At 41.3% G+C, this 8830-nt stretch overlaps 1 long non-coding RNA gene across 1 annotated transcript; it reads left to right on the top strand.

Annotated features, from left to right (window-relative positions):
• Positions 1-514: 514 nt before the first annotated feature.
• Positions 515-1829, top strand: LOC148785064 (uncharacterized). Its single transcript, XR_016062937.1, has 2 exons — positions 515-1012; positions 1123-1829. It is a non-coding gene; the product is annotated as an uncharacterized LOC148785064 (long non-coding RNA).
• The last annotated feature ends 7001 nt before the right edge of the window (positions 1830-8830 follow it).

The raw sequence follows: 8830 nt of genomic DNA, 5'->3' as shown, positions 1-8830 counted from the left end.
TACTCATAAATGTCGCTCAAGGCTAATGTTTTTCGTTTTACATATAAGTTTTGTGTTATGGCTAAATTGTATATTATATTACTGGACTTGCTACTGAATAAAGGACCACAATGATTTAAGGTGAGAGCTACATTACCTAACGTCACACATAAAAGTAGCAGCACATTAACTTTCTCCAAAAAGCCCTTCTATTCCTTCTTTTCCGAATTTAATGTCTGTACAGGCATTACTTCTCCAACTGTTCATCGCCCAACTACTTCTTAATTGAATCAGAACTTTGAACATTCATTGTGGACCTGAGGAGGGTCTTCAATTTGATGCGATTTTAAGAAAGTGGCGGCAGGCTCCCTTAGTTTCCATCCGCTACATATGCATTTACCACTAAGGGGTAACACATCTGGTGATTGTGACAGAATTTGGGGTTAATTAAATCCACCTATCCTTATTTAATGCAACAGACACATTAGATTTCAAAGTATGTGGACCTACTAAGTGTCATCAATACTATAGCATTTTATTGGCTAGCACATCATATCACAATGCCTAACTTTGCAGTATAAATGTGAGCATTTTTATGAATCCAACTCATCAAAACATCATAAACTTCCCTTTTTTGCTCAAACACCTTCAGCTTTATGCCCAAACATCTTGTATTTGCCAAAGATAGTTAATGATGTGGCCTGATGGATTCTACTATCAACGGTACATGTTTTATTGTACTAAGTGGACCAAAGATATGGAAAAAACTTTTGTTAGTAGATTGTCGTATCATGCGAAGAAAGGCCGATTTCACCCTGATCGTGAGAACAAGTTCGCAATAACTGATGCGTTGGAGGAGGTGCAAAAATGTCATGGAGGCAAGATTGATTTCGGCTAGGGAAAATATGTCCTTAACTTCCTTCGCGAGAGACATGAGGTGTTTGGGAAGCTGATTGCCCACCGGGATGTTGTCCATAACAGTAGGCTTCGATTCGTAACTGCGGTCGACTCAACGTGGAAGGAATTCTGCAAGGTGATTTGTTATTTTTAATGTTTGTATTACGTGGTTTTATATTATTCTATTACGTACAAGTCTGGGCATTTTTCTTTTGTTGTTGATCATAAATCACCTCTCCGTTGCAGGAATCTCGCATCGGCAAATGCTATGTAAATGTGTACGAAGACATGTGGGCTGAGTTATGTAAGCTGTTCGCGCAACCTGTTGACTCCAATACTGTTTCTGTCGACGATGAAGATGCACAAGACACTGAAGGGGAGTCCAAGGAACAGCCTGCTCATGATGGCGACATCGAAGCAACCGATTCTCCGGGTGGTCCACTGAAAGACCCGTGTCCTTTCGGGTATATCTCTAATAGCACGACCTCGACCTCTTCCCTTTGGAATTTCGTGGATGATTTCTACGGTTGCGAGGATGATGCGGATTCCATGCAGCCACTCCCTAGGGTGCCAACACCTGAATAGAAATTCATAATTAAGCCTTGTGAAAGCCTAGTAGCTGCAAGGATTCCTTTAGAAGCCAGTTCCTCGGCATCAAACCGTACTCCGGTAAAGAAGGAAGATTGAGGCAGTAGAAGTTTGTTGCATCCAAGGTGACATGCCGTCGAAGGTGGTTTTCTAAGTTGGTTGGATGATCGTCGTCTACAGTGGTTTTCTCAGATCCAGGGGGTATTTTGCAAAATATTATTCTATATACGTGTATATATATATATATGTAGATATTTATATCTAATGATGTATTAAAAAATATGCAGAATTTTGTCGGGAATATTGTTGTATGTTGCAACACGACCATCATTCCATTGAATGTTAATCTACTTTCTTTTTTAGTAGGCCTATAGTGCATTAATGGGTATCAAGCTAGGAATGTTTGTTCATGACAGTTGCAGGTCGTTTATGTAATGAATGTTTATGTAATGGACCACCTGTAACTATTATTCCTGGCGGCTGTAGTGAAGTTTATGTAATGAATGAACTAACGCAAGCAATCTACTATTTGCCAACTATTGTAACTTCATTTCCTTTCTTTATGTTATATTTTTTTTTAATATTGGTTTTTTATTTGTGGAAATTTCTTTTTTTTTAATTTCTCAAACCCGATCAAATTTCTTTACTGGGTGTTTTACCTATTCAACTTCATTTGTCATTTACTAGAAAAATCCGTTTCACATGCTTAGTAAATGCTTGGTCATGAAATTGCGTGGTTTATATCCATCTTAATTGTGCATTAACCATAAACTTGCTGACTAAAACGCCACATATTCCGCTCCTTTCCGAAGCACGTTTCACAGATGAGTGCAGGCAATGATGAAAAGATGCAGAGCTTTTGTGGCATATAAAGCACTTCAAGTCCGTGTCTATATAAATGGACATCTCGGTGGCAGAGTCTGAAAAGTTGTCAACATCTATTCACAAACCCTAATCTCCGTCCTTGCCCGGCTTACCACTTCACCCACCGGCGTGTGCGAGGAAGTCGTCAAAATGCCTCATCGAAAAGTTCCAATGGGTCAGTCGCGCTAATTTTATACTCGTACCTGGACAAAGAAGGTGGACAATGCATCCTGTACCTTTCTGCACATCCATGCCATAATGGGCAAACCTTAGACAAACCCACGACGCCCGCTCAACTCTGCGTTCCGAAACGCCTGTGATGCTGTTAATGACTACGCCAAGCGGAATTGATCTTACGATTTCTTCCTATCCAGACTCAAGATTTTAGGTCTGAGGTACGATACTTTCTCTCTTCTACTTCAGGAACCTAATATCGAGTGGAACCAAGATTCCAACCGGATGTCTGGCAGCAGAGAAGATTGGCGCAGAATCGTACGGGTATGAATTCTCCCTTAAATGTGTGCCCATTTTTCACAGACGCCAGTGCTTTTTCACGGTCAAATAAATATGATTTGCAGGCGAAATGGGAGCGAGGACGTGGGGGACTTCGCTGGTCAAGTTCATACGCCATATAGTGATACGAACGAGGACGGGGGGAACTTCAGTTTGGATGGGTCGGATAACTCAGATGTGTAGTTCTTGGATTGGAAAGAAGATGAGGAGCCAGGAGTGATTGATCTCATCACCAGTGAAGATGAAAACTGATTATGCAGTGTGGGGTGTTGGGTAGAAGGAGGACTGAAAAAAAATCACCTTGAAGCTGGACAGTGGATATGCTTATGAATTTCGTTTGTTTTTTGTGTTTTTTTAAATGTATGTTGTCAAGCATGAATGGATGGTAGTTGTCATTTCCTTCAAGTTTCCTTGCCATAATGGGCATTCTAATCCCTTGTTCATCCCCTAACCTTCGCGGCCGATTGTCTATTATCACTGAGAAAACTGGATTAAATGAGTAATTATGCATAATACACGATAAGATAAATCAATTTAAATGATTTAATACAGGAATGTAATGTGCTCATACTGCAACGCGATTAAAAAATTACAAATTTAATTTACATTCTAAACGTGGTTTTCGTTTATTCCAAATCCTTTGTATACCGCAGCAGAACGTGCATGTGAGACAGATCTCGTGGGGGGGTTTAACGTAGCACATATCACACAAGACAACACACACACTCATTTAAAGTGTAATTATTATCAACCTACCGCTTACGACCATGAATGCACCGTATTGAATCGACTCCTGCTTTCAGAGCACGCGCAGTGTGTCCCTTTAACTCACCGACTAACAAATGCCATAAATTGCATTCTAACCGTATGCGTAATTATCTGTAAACGCACCATCTCCTTGTGGGAAAAAAATCACTCCTCCGCCTTCTTCTACGAAATGTGTGCCCCTACACCCTCGTCCCGAATGCCAAACAGACTTTTCTTTCCTTGCTTACCGATTCACCAGAGGAAATGCCCAGGAGGAGAAGACTCATGGGTCAGGGACGATACTTCTACACCCGAACTTGGACAAAATCTGTGGATGATGTGTTTATAGACGCCCTCTCCTTCATGGCGATGAAGGGAAGAAACCAGTCAAACCGACGAATTCCCAATATGTCGTCGTTGAACTTCGCCTTAGATAAGGTAAACACTTACGCTGGTAGAAATTGGCACATGTATTTCTTCAAAGGAAAATTGCGTCTTGTAAGGGTTTGGTATCACACAATCCGTAAAGTAATTGTCGATCGTTCCATCTCTTGGAACGAGAACACGAATAGGATGCTAGGCCTGTGGGAGGAATGGAGCAGAATTATCCGTTACGAGTTACTTATACTCACTCTCCATTTTTCTTTTTCGTCTAATGTGGGTCATGAATCCTGTAGCTGTATTTTTTATTCTTCACCTTGTTGATCAACAAACAAGGTGTATTTTTTTCCCCAACACATTCATTATCTTTTATGTTTCTTCTTTGTTTCAAATCTGTCAAGTTTCTTTATACTTTATTAATGAGATTGTTAGCTCAGCTGCACAAAAAAAATCGCACACTCTGGTTGGAAAAACAGTTTTTTATGTTACAGCTTATTATATTAATGAGTATTCAGACTTATTCCCAGGAATTTCGTCTGGCGACTCCTGTAATGTTGCATGAGTCTGCGTTCCTACATTTTTTATATGAACAACACATAGAAGCGTCTACCCAATTTCCAGATTTAATATTCGTGTTCGTGCAATGTAGGAAAGGCCTTTTGCCAAGGCGTACTACTATTGTGGCGAACGAAAGTGGGAACAAATGAAGGAGATTTTCAGTGGAGGCGCTATACTTTCATCCAGTGATGATACAACGCGACTGTACGACTCCACCAATGATTCCTCAAACGGCACCGCATATGGGTATTGATGAAGATGGAAGTTTCCCGGTTACATAATTACTTACACAATCGACAGAAGCATAGTGATGCCAATTGTTGCAAGTATTTTGTGGTTGGTTCTAAGTATATTTGAATTGCCTTAAGACAACGTAAGTACTTTTGTAGCGGAGCATGCTCAAATTTCCTTTCCTTTTTGATACTTTGAACGAGGCTTAAGGTTTGAATTACGTATGTATGCCATAATATTGGACGTTATATAGGCCAACATGTTGTTCATCCCTACAAGACTTAACGAGCTGTTCTTCAACAGCATGACTTTACGGAACAATATATTCTGTTCATATTTGATGTGTAATTTGAAACTAATTTAGGACCTGAAATAGCCTTCAAAACAGGTGAAAACTAGCGTACATTACATCAGACATACAGTACAATAACAAAAATCTAAACGTCATTCAACAACAAAAGTTCAAAACGACGATGTTCTCTGGACCAACAATTCGAAACCACTAAACAAGGATTACATACAAAACGCTATAATTTTTTCCAGAAGTTTACGTAGACATACGCACACACAATAAAGCCTTCACCATTTGGAATAAGCTTAACACTTAAATCCTACCTGATAGCATGAGCCGTGCCATCTTCACCCTGGAATCTGCTGACATCGCGCGAGGAAAAGCTCCATTTCCTTTGGGTGATTAACGAGCTTATTTGCAACAATGATATGTTCATTCTTGTCAAACGAGTCAAGCTCCTTAACCTGTTCCAGGATGATCGCGCGATGTTCGGGCTGACCAAATTCGCTTTCGAGGACCCTCGTCAGAGATGCCAAACGCGTGTTCGCTGTCTCGCAAAATGTAGACACCATTTCAATCAACTTGGGAATCTCGTTCCCTACGTCCCTTCTCTTGCGTTTTCCTGATGAAGTGCTACCCGGCCGTTTCGCAGCAATCGATGAATTAGTAACATACTTGACGTTTGCATCGAACGAGTACGGATGGTCCTCGTCCAAGCCGACAACACCTACGTCTGCATTTCGTTCAGCGTTGGGACCATTGCATTCTTGCGTGTCGGCAATCTCCTCATCTCTAACGTCATTCGCATCCTTGAATTGATCCGCGTTGCGTTCACCGGTGGCACGGTCTTTACCAAATATTTCTCGCCATGCATTGAAAAAGGCCATATCTTGTACCGCATTCTGTTTGCGTGAGGATCCATCTGAACCATCAAATAACGACACGTCACAATGCGCCACAAGTGAAATAGATCTTCTGGTTAAAGAAGAAAAAAAAATTATGCAAAAATATTTTATTACCTTCACGTAATCGTCCTAAGCATTGTCATCTTCACCGTGACCATATTCCGTTGTTCATCCCAACCCAATCCTGAACGCATGAGCATAGTTGATAGCGTCGAGTACTACTTCTTCCACAGATGCGACTTCGAGGTAATATGTGGTTCAGCCTTGATGTCAGCGGCTGAAAAGCTCTTTGCAATGTAGGCCTCTAGTTGGCCTAGATAACCATTCGTAAACCCATTATCGCATTTCCAACTTGTCACTAACAGATTGTTAAGTCCAGCCACCAGACATTCCTCTTCGAGAATTGTCCACATTCGTCGATGTTGTGGCTTATCTCTCTTCCCTCCGCGCCGTTGAAACCTGCTAGTACCTTCATCGGATCCCAAGTCTATGATTGTACGGCTGATTGAACACCTTATACTGCAGCGGCCTGCACCAAAGAAATCATGTGGAAATTAAAAGGCTCATACAACTTTCGGGCTATATTAATGAGAGAACAAGTAACAAAAAACCACTGAGTACAAACACATAACATCCAAATACATCGCAACACCACATCCCATACAAAAGAAATAAGAGAATGGAAGAAATGAAGGGTAGCATAAATGTTTCAAACAAGAACAAGTAGAAAACAGATTTTAACACGACCATCTCCCAAACCTAAGAGGCCAACATAACTTTGGGAATAGAGCACTGTGTATTACAACCGAACTTTCATCCTTCATGTTACAAGCTTTATGAAGGATGGAAGATGAAGCCATTATATTGGACATACGACGTCACATAGGACTCGTCCACTCATTGTACATAGACGTTGCCATTACATCCCTCCAAGAATTCCATGACGGGTTGCTCTCAATGTTCCACACGTAATCGGCGTCTGCATCAGCACCTTCAGCTCCATCACTGGGCAACTCGTTCACCAGCGGATCATCACGCATTTCGGTCCTTAAAAAATTGTGCAACAAGCAACAAGCCAAACTGATCCTGTTTTGCACCTTAATGGGGTAGAATGATTGACTCCTTAGAATTCCACATCGCATTTTCAGTAGACCAAAAGTATGCTCAATGACATTCCGAGCGGAGAGTGCTTGAAGTTGAAAAACTCATATTTATTTTGTGGTCCACCAGCTCCACTATCCCATTCGCGTAGGTGATACCTTACACCTCGGTACGGGGTCAACAAACCTTCAGCATTGGCGTAGCCATTATCACACAAGTAGTACTGTCCTGCACAATGTGTTGTCAAACGCATCAAAGTTAATTTTCCGTATATAGGACCAGAGAAGGTTGTAATTGAATGACCTATGGGTAGATGGTATAGCTGAAGGTGACACCTGTAGGAATTCTTAGTCCACCCTGTCTGTGAACGGCATCACGCAAAATACGGCTATCTGCTGCACTCCCCTCCCAACCAGAAAGAACGTATATGAATTGCATATTAGGGTTGCAGACGCCAAGTACATTCACAGCGACGTGGCCTTTGCGGATTCGATACCGTCCCTTCTCAGCTTCAGGTACTCGGATGTCAATGAAGGTTCCATCCAACGCCCCGAGACAACCCTGCGATGCATTAAGACAACCACAAATGTAAGGTATATATACGTAGTAAACATGGAAATCAAGTGACTGGTGATATTGCAGTCTTTCATAAATCAAGGAAAAGGGTAATATTCTGTACTGGTTCCTTAAACCACCTCCACCGTGGGTCGACGCAATCGTCGGTAATTGGGGTAGATCGGGCTAGGAGTATGTTGTACAATTTGATTATTGCTCTAAGGACCCGGTGGAAATGTTTGTGGATCGTGCGGTCGGAACGTAGGAAATCATGCTTCACTACACAAATCTTTTTATGATGGGCCACAACACTAAGAAAAATAGCGACTTGCTCGGGTACGGTACAAACCCTGCTTTCTGAAACTCCACCGGCATATTGGAGCAAATAGCACAGCCGACCGAAGGCGTTACGGTCCATACGTAAGTTGCAGAGGCATGACTCATCGGTAACTGAAACTAGCCGGTGAAGGTGACTAATCTGCTTCGATACCCGAATATTGGTTAAGAATCTCAGAGGCCCAGTCCGAGGATGATAAAGTTTACGTGCGTTCATGTGTTTTGTAACAGAAGTGAACAATGTGAGAGCGACTGTAAGCTCGTCGAAGATTTGTTGTAAAATTATTAAAGCCAAAGTAACTCTTTGAAATGACCTAATCCTAAACATGAAAAGCACTTTTATTCACAATGGTAGTAGTTTGGACGAATGCAAAGGCAAGGAGGATGCAAATTCACCAAACATTGAGTGACAACAGATCCAAACTGAGTAAATGACCATATTCTTAACAACCAAGGTACAGAACAGAAAAATTATTTGCTGCAACAAAATGACCACTGTTGAAGCGAATATGGTAAACAGTAACAAACAACAAAAGCACATACCCGTTGTGCCATCATATTAACAGGACAAATAAACATCAGTTCATTATTACAGTATGCTCAACCCAAGTAAAATTTAAAGATAGTAAAGAGTATAAGGCACAACACTATTAAAACACCTTCAACTGAGAAAGTAATGGATTGAAAGAAAACCCACCTTAAGATCGCGAAGGATGATAGTGCGAACCACAAACAACAACGATTGTAACGAACGAGTACTCACGGGGCAGCGTAAATGGGACGTCCGGGTATGATTCTTGCAACCCTCCCCAAAAAGATCGAATGTCAAAAAAAACAAGCTGAGATACGATACAAGCCAGTGATTTAAGGATAGGATACATAC

Source organism: Sesamum indicum, linkage group LG11, assembly GCF_026168435.1.
Source record: "Sesamum indicum cultivar Baizhima isolate 11 linkage group LG11, ASM2616843v1, whole genome shotgun sequence".
NCBI classification, from domain to species: domain Eukaryota; kingdom Viridiplantae; phylum Streptophyta; class Magnoliopsida; order Lamiales; family Pedaliaceae; genus Sesamum; species Sesamum indicum.
The sequence above is the reverse complement of the archived record's forward strand: the minus strand, read 5'-3'. Positions and strand labels throughout refer to the sequence as shown.